Source organism: Thamnophis elegans, chromosome 12 (assembly GCF_009769535.1).
Source record: "Thamnophis elegans isolate rThaEle1 chromosome 12, rThaEle1.pri, whole genome shotgun sequence".
NCBI classification, from domain to species: Eukaryota; Metazoa; Chordata; class Lepidosauria; order Squamata; family Colubridae; genus Thamnophis; species Thamnophis elegans.
In genome coordinates, this window is record NC_045552.1 from 35,279,069 (window position 1) to 35,302,178 (window position 23,110).

Sequence of the window (23,110 nt, forward strand, 5' to 3'; positions counted from 1 at the left end):
TCTGATACAAGGGATCTTCTCTAAGTTCCTCAGAACAAGCGCTCAAAGGAAGAGCTGGCAAAGCTAATCTGAGAAACTTCTGGGAGTGATGAAGAAGAGGAAAAAAGAGGACAAGACATTTTTCAGCTTCTTGGCTGCCAAGCAGCTTCCTGAGATCTCCCAGTTCTTTGTGAGCAAAGCTAGCAAAGCTAGGAACTTATCATCAAGTTTGAAAGACAGCAAGAGGCTGCTTCGTAACCTATACAGGAGCCCCCTGGGTTCTGGAAAGCTAGACTTGGCATTGTACATCACCAACTATTTTAGCAATACAGCTACACACATCATATCTGGGTCATTCCTCAGGAAGTGACAATGACATCCACTTTGGCCCCCAGGAGAAGGAACCTTCCGCACCTTCACGATTTTGATTTTTGCTGCGAAAAGCTTACACAAGAGGAAGGTGGTAGGTTGCTGACTCAAGCAGCAGAAAGGGACAACACGGCTTCTTTCCAGAAAATAAGGAAATGTTCAAAATATTTACTCTTTCCTTATTTTGGTTTATGCTTGATTTGAAATAAAATAGGAGCAGAAGATCCTAATTTTTGCTTTTCACTTGCTGAGTTTCCGGTCACTTCCCAGGGCTTCAAAACCTCATGTCCCGATTCCAAATAGGATCAAGGCTTCCTACCTGTGGTTTTATTCCACAATTTTTCTCGCTAGCAATGTTTGCACAATCTTTTCAAACTTAGGACCTGTGTTTTGGCTACGTCACACAACATAGTAAATCCAAGTTAACAAAGCCACAGCTGCTCTGGTGATGACTATGCTGATTTGCTTTCACGCTTGTTGAGACAATAGCTGGGATTCTGCAACCAATGAGTTCAAATACTACCCCACCCATTTGACCATAAGCTTGTTTTGTGCAAGCCTGGTCTTTTAATTCTAGCCTTTTTATATGAACAATGATTGGTGGAAGGAAAAATGCTGGTGAAATGTTGGCAGTGTTGCTTAACTGTATTGGAAAACACACACAAATTTCACACAAACATACCTAAGAACTTTGATTAACCCTGTCATGCTGAAGAGACAAGATCAACTGCCCCCTCCCTGACCTTCCTTTCCCCTCTTTACCTTGTCACCAAGATGAGACTAATTTTCTCAGCTCATTTCCCTTGCACTCTGGAAAGCTCCATGGATGCTCTCAGTGCAGCAGAAATCTATTTATAACTGTGAAAGAGAGCTTGATCCAGTGAGTTCAATGTTGTCATCTTGATCACACATATCAAAGTTAGCCATGGTGATACTTGTGCCCAAATCCTGCCTTGGTGCCCATCGGTCTCCCCGCTCACCAGATCCAACCGGCTTCTAGCATCCTCCTGACTGGCAGGCATGTACTGTACAAAGATAATGCCGGGAAAGCCAAAGAAAGCCTGGGTAGATTGGTTACCATCTGGTAAATGAGTGACTGGCCATGCCAACCATGGGAGGCATCTTATCAATGGACAAATCTCCCACAGCAGTGGTGGGTTTCAAAATTTTTTAGAACCTCTTCTGTAGGTGTGGCCTGCTTTGTGGGAGTGGCTTGCCAGCCATGTGACCAGGTGGGAGTGGTCAACTTGTAAAATGTGGTGAAACTCATTTGCTTAGCAACCAAAATGTTGGCTCAGAAACTCTGGCATTTGAAACATGCACGTCTTAAAGCTGTCAAGTTACAAGACCCTTGCACCCCTATTCCTTTAGAAAAAAAACTACCCGGGGTGTTCAAACTTGACAGCTTTAAGACTTGTGGACTTCAACTCCCAGAATTCTTCCTCTAGTCATGTTGGCTCAGGAACTTTGGCATTGAAGTGTGCAAGTCTTCAAGCTGTCATGTTACAAGACCCTTGCACCCCTAAACCTTTAGAAAAAAAACCCAGGGGTGTTCAAACTTGACAGTTTTAAGACTTGTGGACTTCAACTCCCAGAATTCCTCCTCTCGCTCTTCATCTTGATGATGTGTGGATGGGTGGGGGGAGGGAGCTGGAACCGGTTCTAAATGGCACGGTAGATTTGTGGAACCTCTTCTATAGAAGAGGTTAGAACTGGCAGGAACCCACCCCTGTCCCATGGGTACCATTCTGAGAGGGCACCAGCCTCCTGTGCTCAAAACCAAACAGATTCTTAATGATATTCCTTTCTGGATCGGATCCTCCTTACCTCAAGGCCTCATCAGCATCTCTTCACTACAAGGAAGAGGGTCAGGTGGAATAGATTCAGCAGCTACTGGCAGATCATTGTGGATATGAATTTAAAACAAGGACATCTAATTTGCAATCTTAGCTGCTGTGCCATGAGAGGCAATCTCTTGCCATTCCTTTCTGGGCAAAGGCAAACAAGGAGAATGAATATTAGATTCAATTAGCATCCATGTTTTAAAAGAAGTCTCACAATCACATTTTATGTGCCACAAAATGCAATAAATGAGCTTTTGCAGATTTTCAATTGTTGCTGATGAAAACACCTGGAGTTGTGATGCATAAAATTAATGATACAATTTTCCTAATGAGAAAAAGATTAAACAACTTGTATGCCAAAATGTGTCGCTACTTTTGAATGCATGCAAAGTCCAGATTCCAAGCTTCCTATTCCACCATGAACATCAGTGTTGGAGCCAGTAGAAGCAGATTAGATACAAAGCTAATCAAATGTATTAGGAGATTTGAAATAGACCTCAAAGACCCAGGAACAGGGATTCATCTCAGAAGAAGAAGAGGCCAGTCCATGATTGCAACCACTGAACAACCAACCACCTTCTAAGAGAGCAAGTACGACATCTCACTTCAACCTGGGACTAGTTCAGGTGAGATTCATTCTCAGTCTCGAAAGCTCATTCTAGCCAGATTGGGTCTTTCTTGGCCCAACTACCTCCAAGGCTAACTGTGGTGATAAAACGATGAAAGAGCTCTTTGTAAGCTACTTTCAGATCCTGGAAGGAAAAAAAAGATATAAATCTAACAGTCTCCCATAATAACCGTTGGGTTTGTCCTACATGTTATAGTAGCATGTTTAGAAACTTAGTTCCCTGGAACATTGGGTCTATAACTGTGATGGTGAACCAATGGCAGGCGTGCCAGAGGTGATACGCAGAGCCCTCTCTGCTGGCATGCACACAATCACACCAAGTCAGATCTCCGTGGCATTTCTTTCGTGAGCTTCTGTTTCCCTGTAAACGATGAAGCAGAAGCTCGCAAAAGAAAAAGATCTGACCTCTTGCTGCGCTGCCGGTGTTGGGATGCCCAGTCTCCCACCAGCCAGCTGGTCTTCGGGTCTCTGCTGCGCATTCATGTCCGTGTGCATGTCCGCGCCTGGCCACATTCATGCACATGCACCTTTCAGTTTGGGCATGTGTGCATGCACAATTTGGGCACTCAGTGTCTAAAAGGTTCACCATCACTGACCTATAGGAGTTTTCATTTTGAGGATATACCTATAATTCTATTTTTTTGCTTTCCTTACTTCAAGCAATGGGTAACATAATGGTAGTTATCTTGATTTATTCTGTTGGATTTCTTGATTTCAGAAGTGTGAAGGCTGTAGTGCAGAGACCCAGAGACTTTTAGGGTACAGAAGGTGGCATGAAATTCAAGTCCTCATGAAGAAGAAAAGATAATTTGTGCTGTACAAATGAGAGCATATTGATCATTTGTGCCTGTTGCAACTGATACAAATTACATAATTGATGTCCTTTGCACAATGATATCCTGTTCTATGTGATGTCATCATGGCTTGTACCAGACAAATTGGTCCCCCTTAGTCCTAGGTATAGAATCCGACAAACCACGGAAAGACTTGGTTTGTGTGGCATAGCAGGTCAAAAAGCCTGGCTGACCTAATCAATCACAACCTCATGCTGAAGGGCTCTTCAACCATCGTCTATGGCTTTCCCAAGACTCAACTATATCCAGCTACCGCAAGCTGTATGTTGAAGCCTGTGTTCCCCCACCCACAATTTCTACACAAGCACACACAGCTCAACAATTCCCGAATTCTTCTATTGCTGTGAAAATTCTGCAGGCAGAATAGAAAGAAATGGTTCCAACAGGATGGCAACCTCCAGAAGAACGCAACACAATCTCCCATCAAGCTGTGCTTTCTCACCCATCAACCATCTCTGCCTCACCCTTCTTAAAGAGTTCTTGTCCAATGAAATGGGAGGATGCTTTGGGAACTGAGCAACTCTGGCACAGCAGAGGTGGGTCCCAGTGGTGGGATTCAAAAATCTTTACTACCGGTTCTGTGGGCATGGCTTGATGGGCATGGCAGGGGAAGGATACTGTAAAATCTCCATTCCCTGATGATCAGCTGGGACTCAGGAGGCACAGAATAGATGGGGCCAGTCAGAGGTGATATTTACCGGTTCTCCAAACTACTCAAAATTTCTGCTACCAGTTCTCTAGAACTGGTCGGAATCTGCTGAATACCACCTCTGCTGTGTCCTTAGGGAAGCCTATCTCAAACACCTTGGAATGCTTATACATGTAGTGCTTGCTTAACAACCACAATGAGATGTTGAGTATGCTCAACCTGGAAACAAGAAGATTTTGGGAAGACACAATGGCTTTCCTCAAGAACCTGAAGGTCTGAGATGTAGAACAAAGGGCATAATTGTTCAGAGGTTAAAATGTAAGGAAGTAGGTTTCATCCAGAGATCAGATGAATTTTTCCTAATGTTCAACCATGGAAAATTCTGCTTTTAGTTCCTTCTCCTTTAAAAGAAGTATTTAAATAAAAGTATAGATACAGTGTTCATCTGATACTGTAGCACTGAATTTCAGTACCTTTGGGTTGGGATAGTTGAACTCTGAAGTCCCTCCAACCAGTGGTGGGATTCAAATAATTTAACAACCAGTTCCCTGCCCCAATGATTTCTTCCAACAACCAGTTCACCAAACTGCTCCGAAACTTACCAACCAGTTCTCCCGAAGTGGTGCGAATTGGCTGAATCCCACCACTGCCCCCAACCTTACATTTATCAAATCATTTATCTGGTGTTGATATCTGCTTATGTCAGGCCGCAAGAACCAAGAACACCATGTGGAATTATTTCTGGGTAGTTTCTTTATTGTTGTTCACCTACAGACAGAATCTTGCCAGATCAAAAGCAACTATCAGTATAACTATGGATGTACTCTGTGAACTGCTATGGAGGGTCCACCTTACCCACTCTTCTTGCCTACCAGCTCTGCTGCCTCTTTGCCCTTTGGGGAACAGCCCCTCATTCAAAGGACTTCAGACTACATTTCACCCGATATTATCTGTGTGGAAAACATGCCCTAATGGAGCAATTACAAAGGAGGTAAACAATGGAGCAGACAAACAAAGAACCAGAAAACAATACCCTAAACAAGGAATTACCAAAGAGAAACCCCACCACCAACAGTGGCAGACAAGCTATCATATGTCAACAGGGAACAAACTCCACCCTCATTAGCACTGATGAATTTACTTAGTTGGGTCATGAAACGTCTACAAGAAAACAACCAAGCTCAGAGAACACCAGGGACCCCTCATTTCAACCCTGAGCTACAAATATTCTCTTCTATTGAAACCCTTGTATTATAAGATTCAAAGAAATACTGCATGATTTGAACATTTGAAAATCTTAGTGATTATCAATAATGAATCATTATTATTATTATTTTGATAAATTGCAAAGGGCAATTAACCCTCCTGGGAAATCTAATTTAAAAGTAATAAAGGCATAATTAAAACGGTTACTATTCTGACTTTACTAAATGACTGAAAATACTGTTTTCTTTTTTTCAAAAAAATAAAATAAGACTGTTATAATATTTAGTTATACAATAAGTTCATCTACATAAAATCGATTACCGCTGAAAAGCGAGGATACTTTCCTTTCTTTCTCTTTATTCTCTTGAGTTCCTCTTTATGATTCTTCCCTTCTTTTTATATCACAGCTTTGTCTATTTGACAGATTTCAGTACAATTACTATGTTTTAGGCTGCTGAGCCTGAATGATAAAAACCTTTATAAATGGGAGACCAGAAAAATGAATGTTCTGAAGCTTGGCATAAAATCTATCCTCGCTCAAGATTAGAATGCAAGGAAAACACAGGGGGGGAGGGAGATGGAACCAAATTTGAAAAATGAAAACCTGCCCCAGAGCAGTTGAATGTCAAACCACACTGACAGCCCAGGACACCAAGACCCACGTCAGCCAATTTGGCATCACCAGATCTGATCTTTTCACCAGTGAAACATTCATTAAATAGTAAAAACAAAAGATTTGTCCAGGGCACAAATGTTAATCACTGCTCGCCTCTTCGTGCTCCAAACCTGTGAAGCCTCCATATAAAACAGTGGCACCTGGGTAACTCAAGTGCTTTGGAACTCATCGAATTTGGTAGTCAATGATTTTGAGAGAAAATTTCGTCCCAGTATTTGTCGTTTATTTGGTACTTAATGCGCTAACTAGAACAGGTAGCTGTTGCCCTGTGCACACATCCCCTTAGCTTCTGTGGATATTTTGTGTACTTTTGTGCTTTTTTTCCTCAGTAAAGGTATAGTGAAGTTTTTATTTTATTTAATCTAAGTATTTATTCATTTTTAGGTCTATTTCTCATGTAAAGTAATGATATTCCCAGAGGATATATCAGAGGACCCAGACAGTTGGGGACAGGATGCTGACTCTGTAAACCTCTTCAAGAGGGCTGGAAAGCACTGTAAAGTCTAAGTGCTATTGGTATATACAACCTTATCTTTTTACATTTGCCTTATGGAAAAAATTGTTTGGTATTCATTGTTTTTGGTACACATTTCACCTCCCAGAATCAATTAATGACAAGTACCGAGGTACCACATGAAGTATTATAATCACTTGAAGTATTAGTACCATTTTATAAAGCCTTAGTAAGGCCCCACCTGGAATACTGCATCCAGTTTTGATCAACATGCTACAAAAAACATGTTGAGAGTTTGGGAAAAATGCCGAGAAGAGCAACTAGGATGATTAAAGACCTGAAGACTAAAACATATGAAGAATGATTGCAGGAACTGGATATGGCTAGTTTAGAGAAAAGAAGAACTAAGGGTGACATGATAGCAGTTTTCCAGTGTTTGAGGGGCTGCCACAAAGAAAAGGAGGTCAACTTATTTTCCAAAGCATCAGAAGGCAAGAGAAGAAACAATGAATAGAAATTAATCAAGGAAAGAAGCAACCTGGAATTAAGGAGGAATTTTCTAACAGTGGGGGCAATTAACCAGTGGAACTGCTTGCCTTCAGAAGTTGTGGGTGCTTCATCACTGGAAGTTTTTAAGAAGAGAATGGACAATCACTAGTCTGGAATGGTATAGGATTTCCTGTTTGAGCAGGGGGTTGGACTAGAAGTCCTCCAAGGTACCTTCCAGCTATATTCTGATTGATACCACTGTATAAGGAAATTTGCTAGAATACCAGTAAGTCTGTTGAAGGAAGAAGACAATATTAGTCTAGGGTAGCAAAAAATTAAAATCAAGAAACTGATAGCACCTTATCCCACTAACACATTTTATTAATTAGTCAGCTACCAGATTCTTGGATAGATCTATTAGTATGAGAACCAGGATTCCTAAACAGTTTTGTTTATGCACCGTACTAAAATGGGGTTTGGTTAGGAGTGGCTGATAGCATAAAATACAACTTGTTCTGGCTAACGTCATAATAATAAAAGAGTTTGCTATCATCAATAACAATTCTTGGATTTTGTAAGGCCTTTAACCAGGCTGGAGGCATTGCCCTCAGCGGTCCTTTTGGACATTTTAAGGGTTAGGGTATTCTACTTTGGTTCTGTCCATGTGGTGATGGCTTCCTCTGAGCCACACACTATTATGCTGCTCTCTCTCTAACAGGGGGCTCCAACCCTGGCAACTTTAAGACTTGTGAACTTCAATTCAGACAAGGACTCAAAAGTATCTTCCCAAGTCTCCCAATTTTGTGCTACCATCTGTGCAACACACCACACCATTCATTATGTTTGGAGCTTCTTCTAACACTCTTCCTTTTATGATATCTGGTCTCACTTATTTTTTAGATCCTATTATCTTTAATGTTTTTCTGTTAGTTATACAGAAGTATGTAACAGCTCTACTACTAGTAGTGTTTGTGTGTGTGGGTGTATCACAAACTGTTTTTTCCTATAATGTCTGAATAAATCAATAAAACAAATGATGGAACAAACCATTTCTTTTCTACAGCAATTAAAGAACTGAGCATTATGCAGCAGTAGCTTTTCTATTATCACACTGGATATCTTATCAGTTTTTGTTTTCACAATATTCATTATATGCCCAAATTTCTAAGTCGAGTGTTTGATTTCCTCTTGGGCAACCTCTAGATCTTAAGGGCCACCCTAAACATCTGGGAGAAGTCCAGCAACTACAGCCAGAGGGTGAAGGTGAGGAGCAGAACTGTGAGCTTTTATGAATCTTGTAGAGGAAGACTTTTTTTTTTAATGTACAATAATGGCAGAGTATTTAGCTCTGCACAATAGTCTTCATAGGCTTCTTCCTCAGAGTGGCATTAAACCCCATCAACACTTGTGAGGTTGATTATGGACAAAAGAAACATTCCTTCCTTCTGGACTTCATTTCAAAAGCAGAATGCAAGATCCTCAGCCCAGATTTCTGATAGGTAGGTTCAGGTACTCCTCAACTTACGACCACAATTGAAGTTACAATTTCTGTTGTTAAGTGAGACATTTGTTAAGAGATATCTTACCGCATTTTATGATCTTTCTTTCCTCAGTTGTTAAGTGAATCACTGCAGCTGATCAGTTAGTAGCCTGGTTGTTAAGGGAATCCAGCTTCCCCATGGACCTTTGTTTGTTGGGAGTTCGCAAAAGGGGGTCACGTGAACTCAGGACGCTTTGACCGTCACAAATATGAGTCAGCTATGAAGTCTCTGAATTTTGATCAGGTGCCCATGGGGATACTGCAAAGGTCGTAACTGAAAAACGGTCATCAGCCCCTGTTTTCAGTGCCCTTGTAACTTTAAACGGTCACTAAATGAACTGTTGTAAGTCGAGGACTACCTATATTATCTGTTTCTTTTAGTCTTGTGTGTTAGTGTGTGTACACAAATGTGACTGTTTGTATCCTTAGTAGTCTAGGACAGGGGTCGGCAAACGTAAACACTCAAAGAGCCATTTGGACCCATTTCCCACAGAAAAGAAAACACCAGGAACCACAAATCGTAACTGGAAGCCCCCTGTTCAATTCTGGAGCTGACTGGAAGTTCAGTTCCCCCACTATAGAGTCTCCTCCTAGCGCGGCATACTTTTTCCTCTATCTGTCATAACCGAAAGCCCTATCAATTGTGGAGACAACTGGAAAACCCTCCCCTTGCTATAGAGTCTTCTCCTGGCGCACTGTGCTTCTCCCCCCCCCTCACCCTACCAGAAGCTCCTCTCAAAATTGTGGCGCTGACTGGTGACGGAGCCGCAGCAGAGGGAGGAAAGAGCCACATGCAGCTCCAGAGCCACAGATTGCTGACCCCTGGTCTAGGAGAAAGGAAAAAGGACATAGGGGACTCTTAGCTCAGTTTTAGCCCCAACAAAGGTCAGGGCAGCCCTCCTCTAAACAGACCCATTGGGTCCCAGTTATGGGCATCTACAGCAATCAAGACTTTTGGGGATGGGGGGGGTTTCTTGTTTCTACAATGAGTGCTATTAGCCAGGGCTTCCCACTGCAAAGATTCAAGAGACCCTCCTCGGGCGTGGCTGGGGCTGCAAATGAGCCTTGATTGGCATCTCTGGCGCAAGACTCCCCATAAGTTTCAACCTCCTTTCCCTGCAGGAGGAAATCTCTTGCAAAAAGGCTGCTCTGGAGCAGCCTGACCCGCAACGCTGAACACACCATCTTTAGCTTCAGCCGCTGCCTTTCAAAGAGACAAAAGGAAAGTGAGGGGAATCCTTCCAAGCCAGCCAATAAAGGGAGGAGGGGAGGGTTAAGCTAAATAACGGAAGACCACTCCCCAGCTAAAGAAGGAGGTATTAAAAAGAAGAGCTGGGCATTAAAACAACTCAAACGTCTGTGGATTTTGACTCATGTGCAAAGCAAATGAAACAATAACCTACATTGGAGAGGCATATAAAGGAGTGAGGGCTTTCATCTTTCAGATCAGAGCTACAATCAAACAATAAATGACGGTTGGATTTGCACTGACTAGCTCAACCTACGACCAATTCACAGGGACCTCAGATCAGGTGGTTTGAGGGAGGCCCACTATGATGGGACATAGATCAGATAGAGGCTCCAAATACTGGGCTTAACAACCTGAAGATCGCACAATCAAGTTACTTTTCCAGCTAATAGTCTATCTCCCACATTCACAAATACACATACACACATACAAAGCAATTGGGCTCACACACTACACTAAGCCAAGATGCCTTTTATTATATTCTGAAATAATATTTGCTTCTTTGGAACGTTTATATGGCTGCCCACCTAACAGGCAAACCTTAGGCAGCTAATAACAATCAACAAAAAGATAAAGGGGAAATGGAAAGAGGGAAAGGGGGGAAGGGGGAGGGAGGGAGGGAGGGAGGGAGGGAGGGAGGAAGGAAGGAAGGAAGGAAGGAAGGAAGGAAGGGTGTATCTTTGCTATAGATTCTTCTTCATCTTAAACCAGTCATGGTAATAAAATGCAGACAACTCGCTCAGCACCTGATTAGAATTCCCACTTTTTCAAACTACGGGGTGAACTGTCAAATCCTGATCTGCGCAGGCTTCAACATTTGGCAGCCCCTGTGAAGCTCACCAGTTTCAGCTGCAGGAAACGGCTGCTTTGAGAGTTGTGACATGCGTGTAAGCCTCTGCGGTGCTAACCCAATGAAGAGCGAGCAAGCATCAGCCAGCTCCACTGATTACTGCAGGGAGGCTGAGGCAGCAATCAGGAGATGCTAATTAGGATGCAGGCATTAGCCATAAAGGCCTGTCCACCACCGGCATCTACCCACAGAACTCCTCAACCCCAAGAGCAGCAGAAACGTGTATGTTTCTGTTCCTTAGGAAGGAATCTGGAGTTTTCCGTCTATTAACATTTTTATTGAGTTATAAAATATTATAAAATACAAAATGCAAAGTAAACAGAAAAGCAATAGGGAAGGGGAAAGGGGAAAGAGAAGTGAGGAAAGGAAAGGAAAGGAAAGGAAAGGAAGAAAGGAAGAAAGAAAGAAAGAAAGAAAGAAAGAAAGAAAGAAAGAAAGAAGAGTTGACTTCTGACTCTCTCTGTTACAGTAAAATAAGGCAGTCACATCAAATCACAGTTTTTTGGTTTTTCACAATAATATGAAGAAGCCATTCTATAAAGATCTATCAGCCTAATCAATAAAACCCAAAGTCAGTGTTTCATTCTTCTCCACATCAAGCATGAAGTTCAGAAGCCGTCTCTATGTTTTAAAAAAAGTACTTATGCTCTTTCCTTTCATCAAAGTGGCCAATTTTGCCATTTCAGCCAACTCCGTCAACTTCTACTCAACCATTTGTCCATGGTAGGAGTTCAAGTGTCCTTCCATTTTTGGGCATACAATATAGTCTTGCTGCAGACAACAAATATAATAACAAAGTTCCAATTTTTTTCCATTAAGCCCAAAAGGTAAAGTTCTGGTTTGATTTTTATCTCCGTTTTGGAGTACGAATCCTATTTTAATACAGCAAATTTTGAAAATTGAGAAAACTTGGAATTTTCCAAGGAGAGGCAAAATACAGCCCTCCAGATGCTACTGGAACTCCACTGCTCTCTTGGGAGACTCAAGATCTCTACCCTACCAGCCATGTTGCTGTTTTTATTTATTACACCTCAAGCATATAATCATGGTTTGCAATAAAATATCAAGAGTATCAACAGAAACTATTGACTTAACAGCAGTTTGTTTAGAACGGCACTGGAAAAAGTGACTTACGACTGTTTTTCACAGTTACGACCTTGTAGCTTCCCCATGGTCACGTAATCAAAATTCAGACGCTTGGCAACTAGTGGATAATCTTTGTGACTGTGTCCTGGAGTCACATCATCCCCTTTTGCAACCTTCTGACAAGGAAAGTCAAGGGGGAAACCAGGGTCACTTAACAAAGGGGTTGCTAACTTTACCAACTGCATTGATTCATTTAACAACTGAGGCAAGGAAGGTTATAAAATGCGGCAAAACTCACTTAACAAATGTCTCACTTAACAACATAAATCTTGGGTTCAATTGTGGTCGTAAGTTGAGGACTGTTTGTCTTCCTTTTTTAAAAAAAGCTGAAAATGACAGGACAATTACCGAGACAAAACTTGAGAAGCAAGATCAATAAACTGTTTTTCCCCCTGCCAGTGATATCCTCAGCTGTGCGGGCTTCATAGTTTTGCTAAAGAACTGGAAAGATGGTATCTGTAAAAATAGTCCAAATGCACAGAATTGATCACACGTTTTGCAATCTAAGGGATGCTCTCTTTTCAACAGGGAAAGATGGAGACTCTAGCTACTGTTGGGAGAAAGGTCCTTCTGGGTTCAGTTCCAAGTGCGGAGAAAGAAACTGGAAACATGGAGGCTGCTTGGAAAGATGGTTTTTAATGGTGGACAGGACCACGTGGTTTGAGGTCCTGGGGGGCGGGGAAGAGATGCTAAGAGTGCCTGAGTTTTATGCCCTCTCTGGGCTTTTGAATTTTAGCTTGTATTATGATCGGTTGTCAGACTCCCATGGGGTCATGCAGGGGCAACTCTCTAGGCTGTCCTGAGTCCCAGGCTTGGTTGAGCCTTGCTGGGTGATTATGTAATGAAAAGGCTTTGAGCAATTCCTATTATGGCAGGTAGATCTTTGTTATGTAGAATAGACTGGTCTAGGACCGTGATGGTGAACCTATGGCACATATGCCACAGGTAGCACGCAGAGCCATATTGGTGGGCACATGAGCTCAGCTCCAGCACGCATGCGTGCACCGGCCAGCTGATTTTCGGGCTTTCTGGGCCCATCAGAAGTTGGGAAACAAGCTGTTTTCGGCCTCCAGTGGGCCTCTAGGGGGGTGGGGAAGGCCGTTTTCGAAAAATGGTTCCACTATGCCATCACATGCCAAAAGCAGGGGGAGCGGGGGGGAGCGCATGCATGCCTGGGGGGAGGACACATAAAACTTTGGGTGTGGGCATGCATGCACATGAACCCCCCCCCACGCTCCCCACGCTTTTGGTACGCAATGGCAAAAAGGTTAGTATCACTGGCCTAGGGCTTAGTGGTCCATTAACAAAGGTGGAGGGGGCTGAATTTCTGCCTCCCTTTGAGGGGAAATATTCTGTCCTTTTAATATTTCCTAAAATATCTCATTTCCACACTACCATATATTGGCACTTGAAGACGTGCACGAAAAACAAGGACATGAAGAAAAAGTGACCACAAAATTCTGAGGATCTTTTTTTTTTCTTTTAAGAGAAACAAAAGCAGAGTAACAAGAGAAACAAAGGGAAAAAGAGATCTGGAGGAGGCAAAGATCTTTTTTAAAAGCACTACTGCCAGCTATTCTGATGAAGGGGAAACATGGAGGACCAGGGAAAGGGAGGGAAGCAATTATGGTTACAGGGGGGGGGGGGGGCTCAGTGAACATCTGAAGGCAAAACAGGGAAATGTGTAAGAAATGAAAAGAGGGTGGAAGCCCCAAAAGAAAAGCTCAGACAGGGGACCCAGGATTGAACAGCAGGTGTCAGGAAAGCACCAGTTAAAAATTGAGCTGAGGCTAGCAAGAGATGCTAACAATGGAAAGGGGTTTCCTTAGACCAAGTTTGAAAGGAAAGGAAAAAAGGAAAGAATCCAAATATCCATTGGTCGACGGAGAAGGCAACGGCTGAGAAGAATTAAACTCCTCAACTCCCAATTTAAGTTCATGCTTTTTCAACCCCAAATCAGGGAGAGGACTGAAAAGGCAAACATGGCCAGAGTCTAACTACCATATGGAATTAGTTCAGCTTAGGAGTCTCCAACCTTGGCGACTTTAAGACTTGTGGACTTCAACTCCCAGAATTCTTCAGACAGCATGAATTCTGGGAGTTGAAGTCCACAAGTCTTAAAGTGGCCAAGGTTGGAGACCCCTGAACTAGTTGACACTTGTCCAAATGAGCCTCTGCTGCTTTTGAGAAACACTGGAGGACCAATGAAGAGCCAGGTGAGCAGAGAAGAGAAAATCTGCCCCTATCATCAAAACAGGGGGAAAAGAAGACCCAGAAGGCTGGAGGCCAAATATTCTGATCTCAACACCTGGGAAGATTTTGGAACCAACCAAAACCACATCCTCTTCCAGGTACTTCCTGATCAAGGTAAGATATTTTACAGGAAATCAGCCATAAAGCCAGCATGGCTCTGTCAAAGAACAAATCCTGCTAGATAAATGTTATCTCATCTTTTATTCAGAGAATGTCCTGAATCAATTACGTTTATACTGTGGACATAATATACCTTGACTTCATCAAAGCATCTGACAGATAACCTTCTGCCATGCTGATTAGCAAGCGACGTAAATGTTGCCAGGGTGGCATGGAGATTAGATGGATACAGAGCAGCTGAGAAGCTCTACATCTTCACCATCCCTCCTCAAACTGAGGAGGTAGAAGATGGGATGCTACAAAGATCAGTCTGAGTCTGCCGGTATTCAATATTTTCATCAGTAACTTGGATGAAGAAATGAAAGGAGAGTTTAAATGAAGAAATAAGAGTTTGTCAGATATGCAGGTGACATAAAATCAGGTGGCACAAGAAATACCCTAGGAGAAAATAATAATTCCATCTACGGGTAGTCCTGGATTTATGACTTGTCGCTTAGCGATCATCTGAAATTATGACAGGCCTCCCAAAAGGTACCTAACGATCTGAATTCGAAGTTCTGACAGCCGGGCCCCGCCCATGGTGGTTACATTATCCCATTTTGGGCCCTTGGCAACCAGCCCACATGTACATGCACATCTTTAAGGTTCCCAAGGTCAGGAGACAACAATTTATGTCTTTTTTTGTGGGAAAATGGCATTTACTTCTGGTTTCCGGCAAAAAGGTCCATTGCAGATAATGGACTTCACTCAAAGATTGTAGTGATCGCTTTATGAACCCTGCATTCGCTTAGCAACTGCCACAACATTTGTTGTAAAATTGGGTTGGTCACATGGGTGCTTCGGTTCATGGTGTAGGACAGAAATTTCAAGCTCCACTGTGTTTGTAAGTTGAGAACTACCTATATTCTGCTTTTATCAGTTCCCCCTTCCCCCCACCTTCTATGTTATATTTTGGGTACCACACTCTCAGAAAGTTTAGTGAAGAGCAATAATAGTGATGAAAGATTATAAACTAAGAAGCAGGACTGTTTAGTTACAAACAGAGGTGGAGGAAAATGTATGCTAGGATTTGTAACACGTGAGTAAGAACGTCACACAGGGAAGGAAGAAGAACTGGGTGATCAATGGATTTAAAGGCAGATCCTATTTCCTCAACTGTTCGAGCAGGTGGACAAGACCAGTGGTGGGTTCCAGATTCTTTTTTCCAGCAGAGTTCTGCAGGCTATCCAGGCCAAAAATGGGGCACGGGGGTGCCACGCAGGAGGGTCCCATGCCCCATTTTGGCTGCCAGAGGCATTGCATGCTGATCCTTCACTATTTCCAGTCCAACCCTGCAGGCCAGATTTAAGCACCCCATAGGCTGGGTTCAGCCCATGGGCCTTGAGTTTGAGACCCCTGTCGTAGAATAATCGTTACTCTGTTTTTAAGCAGTTTTGACCCTTAACCAGGGATCTCTGAACTTTGAAATTTTAAGACTTCAACCTCCATGGGACTAAGGAATTCTGAAGTTGAAGTCCACATGTCTTAAATTTACCATGTTTGGAGTCCCCTGTTCTAAACTGTGCTTGGAATTGCTCCCTTCCAGTGACTTGGAGAGCAGTAATTGTGATTAACAACACAACAGAAAAGATTAAAATATTTAAACATTTGTAAACTCTTCAAAAAGATACAATGAAAAAGTCAAGAAGGAAACAAAAAGACCAAAACACATCCTCTCCAGCAACCAACATAAACTAGATAAACAGGGATTAACACCAGATGAACAATCAAAGAAAAAAATGCCCGAATTAAGGAACTAAGAAAAAGTAAACCATACTCCTGCCAATGCTGGCAAGCCATTATTATAATAATGTATTTTGTGTACATTTTTGTGTACTTTTTAAAAAAGCTTTATAATAATTACAGTTCTCTGTGATTTATTCTTGTGCTTTCTGGCTCAAAGATCTTAACACATTATAAGAGTCCTGGTGGCGCAGTGGTTAGAATGTAGTATTGCAGGCAAATTCTACCCACTGCTAGCGGTTTGATCCTGACCAGCTCAAGGCTGACTCAACCTTCTATCCTTCCGAGGTTGGTAAAATGAGGACCTAGATTATTAGGAGAAGATGCTGACTCTGCAAACCGCTTAAGAGAGGGCTGCAAAGCACGGGGAAGCAGTATATAAGTCTAAGTTCTACAGGTGAAACTCAAAAAATTAGAATATCATGCAAAAGTTCATTTATTTCAGTAATGCAACTTAAAAGGTGAAACTAATATCTTGAATAGCTTGAACTATCTTGCTTTGCATGTAATGAGTCTTATCTCATATATTAGTTTCACCTTTTAAGTTGCATTACTGGAATAAATGAACTTTTGCATGATATTCTAATTTTTCAAGTTTCATCTGTATTGCTATTTATAAAATGCTAAGTAGGAGATACAGGTAATCCTCAATTTACAAGTATTTGTTTAGTGACTGAAGTTACATAAGCAATGAAAAATGGTTTATAGCAGTACTCCCAATTATAATCATTGCAGAGTTCCCACAGTCGTGATCAAAATTCAGGCAGTTGACAATCAGCATGTCTTTACAATGGTTGCAGCATCCATGGATGATATAATCACCATCTGCAACTATCCCAGTCAGCTCCCCATAAGCAAAGTCAATAAGGGAGGCCAGATTCACTTAACAACCATGTGATTCACTTAACAAAGATGGCAAAAAGATGCAACTTACTTAACAACTGCCTTAGCAGCAGCAATTTTGATCCCAATTGTGTTCTTAGGTCCAGGACTACCTGTGCCAATGCAGGAGACATTGCAAATTCTACATTTCATCCCTGATCTGCCATTCTTTCACACACATGCAGACATCACCACTAGCAGCTAGACAAATTGTTATAAATCTGGGGCCTGACTATTGCAAAAAGGAACAATTGCGGTGAAAAACACAAAACATATTCAAGATTAGCGGAGAGATAAATGCTCAGTTTCATTCTGCTGTACGAAAATACCCAAACCACTAGCACATTTATTCTCCTAATTTTTTCTGCATAAATAAAGCTGGGTACCACAATTTTCTTCACAAAATTTCCAGAGCAATTCACAAAAGCATCATCAGCTTTATTCATATATCCTTGGCACTCGCTATAAACATCAAAATAAGAAACAAGGGGAATCACATTGGTTGGGGTTTTTTTCTGCACAAATGTAATTCAGATATTGCTAAGAAGGACTGTGTCATTTAAAAGATCTGTAATTCACACCATATACTATACCCAGGTGGCCTGTGTGTGCATCCCAATTTTGCACCTTAGTGCAAAATTAGAATTTTATTGCAAAGTGTGCACAGTTCCCAATCTAGATTTATCTGTCACCTGTATCTAGTGCGCATATCAGAGACTAAAAGAGAAATTGTAAACATGAAATAAGTTCAGCCCATTTGAATCAATATGGACAGTGGGGTATTTTTATACATGGTACACTGGAATCTCAGGCTTTTTTCTCTGAAAATAACAACATCAGACTGCAGCTTACATCCGTTCATGCGGCAACCATTTGAATGAGGGGGACTTAGAGTTCTGGTTGTCATCCCAGTTGTTAGAAAGAAGCTCAGATTTCCAACCATCTGGTGGTCAGATGGTTACAGCTTCCGATATTCCTTGCTGGCTTCTCACAAACAAAGTCAATGGACAAGCCAGCAAGAAGTCGGACGTTGCAGCTGCAAGAGGTCCTCGCTGAATGACCGACGCAGTCCTTGCTTCATGTTGTCAAGTGGAATTGCCATTAATTGGGTTACGGATTGTGTGTCATGGTCATGTGAAATCTTGCTTTACGATTGTGGCCTTAATGACAGTAATTCTAGTCCCAGTTCCATCGTAAACTAAGGACAACCTATAAAAAGGTTTATAGGCCATCTAAATAGAGTATATATATTAAGGATGGACAGACAAGAGATTACACAACCCAGAGATATAAGGAAGGGTGAGAACTTGATATTCTTTGCTATAATTAGGGTGGGAAGTGACAATCTATGTCAGGCTTTCAAGAATCTGCTATGGCCCTATAAGGAAGTATCATTTAGAGTAACAGAATAACAGCGTTGGAAGGGACCTTGGAGGTCTTCTAGTCCAACTCCCTGCTCAGGTAGGAGACCCTATACTTTTTCAGACAAATGGTTGTCCATAAAAGCCTCCAGTAATGAAATACCCACAACTTCTGAAGGCCAGCTGTTCTGATGCTTTCGAAAATAAGTTGACTCCCTCTTCTTTGTGGCAGCCCCTCAAATGTTGAAAATTGGAATATTCCTAAAATCCCTTCTATGTCTGCCTTTTGAAAATCAAGATGTGTTTTACTTTGTCTTATTTCACTTGCCATGTGTACATACCGGCTGCATTCTTACAACTACATTGCTCCTGAGAGTGCTGGGATCCTCTCCCACGAAGATCAACCTTACAATAAACCGTTGCAAAGTACGGATTATGAGAACAAATCTGAATTATTAATTTTGTCTGTTAGGGAGTTTTTTCCCCAGTAGGAACAGGCTATAAAATTCCAAACAATGCAACTCAATCTGTCAATCACATAAGAACATAAATATTCAAAAAGGCTGGGATAAAATGTTAGGCTTTAATCCTAAACTATACAAAGGAGGGATAAGGTAGCTTCAATGGCATGATCCCACCATAGAAAAGGCAAAACTATTTGCTAATGTTAAATGGTGCAGGGAGATCGGAAACAGATAGCCGGCTAAAAAAAATCAACATGGCAGCCCAAGCATGTGACCAAAAGTCTATCCCTTTTTTTAAAATTTACAAACCTTCAAGTTTCTTCTGATTCTTTTAAGGGTTTGCCATTCATTTGAAACACTCTGAACCTCTCCTGCAAGGGTTGACCCTCTGTTCTGTGTGTGTGTGTGTGTGTGTGTGTTTGTGTGTGCGCAAAGATTTGTGACCCAAAGTAACATAGTGTTAAGTCAGTATGCCTGGGAAGCTATTAGAGAACAGCTAAGAAATATGAAGGAGAAGAAAAATAAAGGAGAAAATTGAGTGAGTGAGTTGGATTGCTGCAGGGAAGAATTGTGGACAACTGTTAGTGGGAGGAGGAACCCTTACATGTTGTTTTCTCCTTTTCAAACGTGGAAGTTAAAAAAAGGACAAGCGAGATCTGCTTACGCATGGTCAGTTCACAGTGTTGCAAAATGCCTCAATCAAAAGACTCAGTGTAGTAATCTTAGCAAAATAATATCAGTGTTATGCAAGTCCAGGCCGCATTCTTAGGCATACGCAAGAAAGGTATTTTTATTCAGTATGAGCCTATGTCTAAGGGCAGTGGCTGCTAAATTCTTGCAATCCTTGGCTTCTCCCAAGGTCTTCTACTCAGAGAGAGATAGGACCAGGCCAAAACTCTTCTTAAGCAGCATGCAGCAGACACCGAGCGCTACTTGGAGCTACCAGCTCCCCAACCATGAATGCCAGTGTGGGATTCCACAGCTACCTACTTCTCCTATGATGTTGCCTAACCAACTTCAAAGTCCCTGGCCTTTGAGGGCCTTCGCTCTGGGTGTGTCCTGCCTTCTCCTCAGCTGTCCTCTGCCAATAGAGAAAAATATCCTCCCTGGAGAGACAACATCCCAGGGACTCTGGACACACAAAATGACCAAGCATGTGTCCTCCAGAGCCTGGATTGAGAGGCCTTCACACTGGCCTTCTTTCACCAATGCTGCATCAAGGCCCAGAGCAGCCAGGGTGATTCTAGGCATCAACTGTGCTATGACACACAATGTTGCCAGGTTTTCCATCAGAGGATGATCTGTGCCTCAAACCAGTCTCAATGAGTATTTGATTTGTTCATTAAGAGTGTGAAATTTGTTATAGATTTAGCAGTATATTGACTTTTTATTGTTTTGCCCTTCCCTATAGATTTTTAGGCTTGTTTTTATATGTGTTTTTAGCTTTTTAAACGTATCTTTATGTTTTTAAATTTTGTATAATTTTGTCTTAATATTTTAGCTTTTTAATAATTATTCTTTCTATCTGTGTTTTTAAATTTTGTTTTTTAATATTTTTAGTTGTTTAAAAAATGGTGTTTGTATCCTAGCTTGCTTATGCTTGGTCTAGGAGCACAATGAAGATTTGATTGATTCTAAGCACAGTACAAGACCTAATACAATCACCCTCTGGGAAGTTAGGGTGGGCCAAGAGTAAATCATTGTCCCAACAACCACCAGGAGTTTCTGTGGCTGAGGAGGACGTGGGTCTCCAACATCTTCCTCTGCATTGCTCCATGGCTCTCTGCTCCAAGCAGAGAGTTGTGGATTTGATCCAGAAATACAACCTGATAATCTGAAGCCAAATCGAATGAAATAAATGTTTCTTCTGCACAATTTTCAATACACTTTTAGTGTAATGAGAATCCTGCACGAGTTTTAAGTCTGCACATTCACTAACCATCATTAGTGTTATCTCAACCCAAGCAAATTGTTGCTAATTTTACAGACGACGTCTTGAAAGAAGCTAACTCCCAATCATAGTTTATAATACAGGCTTATTTCAACTAATCATTGGGAAGGTGCATTAGACCTTCATGTACTGACCTCCTAAACTGGGACTGATCTGAGAGAGAAGCAGAAGTTATGGGAAGAAAGGAAACCATGCACCATCCTGAAACAAATCTTGATTCTTAAATATATTAGAATCCTCACACTTAAATATTCAAAATTCGGGCACTTGGCAACTGGCTCATATTTATGATGATTGCAGTGTCCCAAGGAATCATGTGATCCTCTTTTGCAACCTTCTGGCACGCAAAGTCAATGGGGAAACCAGATTCACTTAACACCCATGCAAGAAAGTCCATAAAATGGGGCAAAACACACTTAACAAATGTCTCACTTAGCCACAGAAAATTTGGGATAAATTGTGGTCCTAAATCAAGGACTCCCTGTAGTTCTTTCCTGAGCAAAAATGGAGGTGGGAGACCCAGAAAAGCAGTATAGCCACAGGGTGATTTCTGTGGCATTTTTTCACCTCATCCCCAAACGCTCTTTTCATTTTCTCCGAGACCAGCAAAGAGCTGTAGATCTGGACATCTATTTATTCTACCCAAAGATATCGCATGAGCCTTGCCAACAAGTGATGCCTGGAGGCCTTTGAAATTCTTGGCTTTGGGAACCATGATTTTTCTCCACGCTGCTAATTTACTTTGGCTGAAATCCTAGTTTATTGCTTGAGCTTGTGGGAATTGCCGCCAGGAAACCAGTCTGACAAAGAATGGACACCCAATGGGGGATCGAGAATGTGTGTGGAGGGAGGGTGGGGAGATGCATTGTCTTCTTGCGTTGTGCTGAATATTTCTGTGTGACATTCATGAGAAAGTTGTGGGCCAAAGGTGCAATTGGAATTCTAACTAGATCACAAGGAAGGAACATTCCAGAGTTTTGCTACAGATGGCTTTGTGTGATACATTGCAATCACCATCAATTATGTGCAAAATTCATTGCACTCAGAATCCAAAGTAAATTCTTAGGAGTTCAGGGATGAGAAGTTTTTCCTTCGCCCTTGGCAGCTTCCCACTTTAGGCCTGATTTTTTTTTTATTCACCAAAATCATAGGCCTATGTTGACAATCCCAGATTAAGACCAACAGAAAAACACAGGCTAAATTTACAAGCGATCATGGTTTAATCACGAAGTAGCAAATAAAAATGGCTGGATGTTATCTTACCAGCTTCTCAGTTCCACAGGCAGGGTGGGCAATTGGCAAGGGTTTTTTGGGGGGGAGTGTGGGGGTCTCAGCCAGGCTGCTGCAGGGGAAATCACCAGAATAATTGTGACGTCCTAGGAATGAGGTTTTTTAGCCCACTTTTCAGGGTTGAGAGAAACATTTCAGAGTGAAAATCCCCCAAATTCTCCCCAAAAGGCACAAAATTCCAATGCTAAAATTCAGAAGCAAATGGGGGTGGGGGTCTTATTTATTCATTTTATTTAGAGCAGTGTTTCTCAACCTTGGCGACTTGAATTCCACAGGATTTAAAGTCGTCAAGATTGAGAAACACTGATTTAGAGAGAAGGGGAATATCTAATCTATCTGTCTGTCTGTCTGTCTATATCTACCAATCTTTCTATCTCTGTCTCCATCTCTATCTCCATCCATCTATCTAGATTCATCTATCTATCTATCATGTATCTAACATCTATCTATCTAATCTATCTATCTATCTATCTATCTATCTATCTATCTATCATCTATCTAGCCATTATCTATCATCATCTATCCATCTGTCTATCTGTCATTTATCTACTTCAATAGCCAATCAGAAGATTACCTTGGTATCACAAAAAAAAAAAAAACCCCAACCCCACCATCAATAGAGACCTCAGCCATCCTAACTGATGGCCCAGGAGAACAATCAGCTTTTTAATAGTTTCCAGGAATTTGTAATCTGGCAGCAACTCAGGGTTTTTTTTTTTTTTTGGGGGGGGGGGTCATTCCAGAGAACAGGGGATGCTACAAATTCCAAACTGCAACTTTTAGGTGAATTTCAGTGGTGCAATCTTGGGATGTTGGGGACAGGTCTCTGCTTATAGGCTACAACACTGGTTACTCCTGTTCTAAACCATGGTTTGTGGCTTGGTACTGTCTGCACTTAGTTGTTTGCTTGCATTGGTTATGTGCGTGCTTGCATTAAAACCAGGGTTTATAAATCCCAACTGCATTAATCCATGCATGCTAAGCCTTAAGCCACAGCATACAGGATGCAATAACTGGAGCAGGCTGAACAAATTCCAACCCAAACCTTTAAGGTGTAAATGCAGCTGAATCTTA

General features: G+C 41.7%; 1 protein-coding gene across 3 annotated transcripts in view; it reads right to left on the reverse strand.

Moving 5' to 3' along the window:
* The window catches only part of NEXMIF (neurite extension and migration factor), a 398,750-nt gene that overhangs the window by 264,996 nt on the left and 110,644 nt on the right, over positions 1-23,110 (reverse strand). The window lies entirely within an intron of this gene.